This window comes from Prosopis cineraria, unplaced genomic scaffold (genome assembly GCF_029017545.1).
Source record: "Prosopis cineraria cultivar Desert tree isolate PC_DT_omini unplaced genomic scaffold, ASM2901754v1 PC12, whole genome shotgun sequence".
Taxonomy (NCBI): Eukaryota; Viridiplantae; Streptophyta; class Magnoliopsida; order Fabales; family Fabaceae; genus Prosopis; species Prosopis cineraria.
In genome coordinates this window covers 10,986,886-10,989,401 of record NW_026555343.1, presented here as the reverse complement: position 1 = coordinate 10,989,401, position 2,516 = coordinate 10,986,886, and the positions used below count along the sequence as shown (strand labels likewise).

General features: G+C 34.7%; 1 long non-coding RNA gene across 1 annotated transcript; it reads left to right on the top strand.

The window, feature by feature from the left end:
• The first annotated feature begins 553 nt into the window (after positions 1 to 553).
• LOC129287949 (uncharacterized) lies at positions 554 to 2,193 on the top strand. Its single transcript, XR_008587853.1, has 3 exons — positions 554 to 678; positions 775 to 947; positions 1,648 to 2,193. It is a non-coding gene; the product is annotated as an uncharacterized LOC129287949 (long non-coding RNA).
• The last annotated feature ends 323 nt before the right edge of the window (positions 2,194 to 2,516 follow it).

Genomic DNA, 2,516 nt, shown 5'->3' with positions numbered 1-2,516 from the left:
GAAAAAACAACAAGAATAATGTTAATCTCTTTGTTTTCTTGCACAAATTACTTTTCTGTTAGTAAGTGGAGGTGACATTTCAATTTTTGACCCAAACTCTTGGCTCCTATTTCTAGTGGCAGGGTGCAAAAGATTAGTCTTTCCATCATGCTTGAAGGTATGGGTATTTGCTTAATCATAAATGGTGGCATCATGGTCATAAATCCAAGGTCACCCTAGTAAGATATGCGATACGTTCATGGAAACAACAATGCATAGGACTTCTTAATAGCCACATAAACGAAGGGATACTCAACATTGTTGTGTTATGAGCAATAAAATGTTATCAATCCAAGCTATAAAATCTTCGGGTTAGGCAAATAAAATTATCCTTGCTAATCCACCCTCATCTTCAATCATTAAGGTAATTATCAAATGTAATAACCCTGAAAAGAAATGGGATTTTATTTCTGCGCCTCAGCTCCTCTGAATTTACTAAACTGCCCTTTCTTCAATCTGTTTATTATTCTCTCCTCTCCTTTCCAATTGACGCGTACAGAACTGAAGAGGGAGCTAGAAGTTTCGCCTTTGAAGTTTTAAGGTTCAGACCCAAAAATCTCTATCCATCATCTTCTTCTCCTTCGTTCTATCCTCATCGCTAGTGGAAGTGGAGGCTCATCACTGCTCTGATATGTTCAGGTCCTTCTTCGTTCTCCTTGTCTCTGTTTACTTTTCTCGTTTGTTGCTCTGTATTTTTCGTTCACGTCTGAGGTGCTGGTGGATGGAAGAAATCAGGTCGCTGGAGTTGGTGTACTGATCGCAAGCTTGATCTGGCGCTGAATCTGTTATTCTCCTCTTGAGTGATACTCTGTCTTCCTTCTTTCTGGTTCAAGCGTAAATCTCGTCTTCTCTTCCTATTTGGTCGACAGCTTCTTGATCTTCCCCCCCTGCTGTTATTGGTAATTAAGGTGAGAACTCTTCAGCTTTCTTCCTTGATGATTTTGCGCGAGAGGAAGTGTGAGTTGATACTGAAATTATAGAACTTTTGAGAGTATTCTGCTGCTGTTGCTCAGGCTGTTGTGGGAGCTAGAAAGTGAATTTGAAAGCTTCATAACGTGTGTATATATGTATATATATATATATATTATATAGGTCTGAATTGGTTGATCTTAAAAATTTGATTAGGATGAGGTTGAAAGAGAAGAACTTAGTCATGAAAACTGAAAATTAGTGCGATGCTTATTAAAATGTTTGTTAGAAGAAATGAACTTGATTTTGAATATTTTAAAATTTCGTTGGTTCTTAGGATTTGTATAGTTAGTAGTAAATTGTTGAATATTTTTATTGAATAATTAGAATTTATGTAATTATCTTAAAATTTTAAATATATATATATATATATATTCTCTCAATTTATATTTTATTTAAATTAGTTTTATGACAAATGGCAGGTGGTGATTTAGTAAAACTTATGCTAATAGTTTATTTGAAAATCTGGAGTTTGAATTCTTTTGAGCAATAGGTTAAATTTTATTAGTTTAAAATTTTGGAAAAAATTACAAGAAGTGCCTGTTTCTCTTATGTTATTAGAGGAAGTGTTGTGCCCTCTCTTATAATTTTCACAATTTTTTAATACTTAGATTTTTATTCCTCTCCCCTCTTGGTCAGACGCACGCATAAGAATGAGAAATTTTGAGATCCTTCGACTCAAGCTTCGTCGATGCCAGCTCCCTTTGTTCCTCTTCGATTTTTTCGATGAGTTCTTGTTGTTTTGCCTCCAGCCAAGTCTTCCCCATTTTTCCTCTTCTTTTCTTCTCTTTTTCAGTGGTGCACACGTGTTCTGGACCAGAGGAAGAGAGTTGGAGATTTTTCTTGGTTCCAGTAGCTTCGAGCCTTTGATCCAACCATCTCTGTCCTCAACCCTTGTCCCTGTTGCTCCTCTAGTCGCCGGCAACCTTGAGAACGCCAGAATCCTCACTGTGGGTAGTTCACAGTGCTTCGTCTAGCTCTCCCCTCTTTTGTATCATTTTTCCTTCTTCAGCATCTGTGTAAATATGTGATGTTTGGAAGGAGGGAAGCTCAAATAGAGTCATAAGAAATGATTTTGGGAGCTTTGAGGATGTTACAGATCAGTGGATAACGTTCCAATCAATTTATATATATTTGAAAATTTTCTTGTATCAACTATTATTTTCAATAATTTACAATCATTAATATATGCCACTCTAGCATTGATTAATGTTGTTGATTAAATTTATTTATCTCTTGAAGTTATCATGATTTATACTTATAAGATTGGCATAAACACTTTTTATAAATTCTAGTACTCTTTTATTCAATAAAGATAATCATGGAAATGGGTGAAGAAGTTTATAGAACACTAGTTGTGAATTTTCATATTTTAAAGGATTGATATTTTAAAGAGTTCATGCGAGTTTGATATTGAAAAGAGAAAAGTTCATTTTGAAAGTGATGATTTTCTCGCATATTTAAAAATGAATTTTAAGGAAACTTTATACAGAACAGTGGTTGCTAAT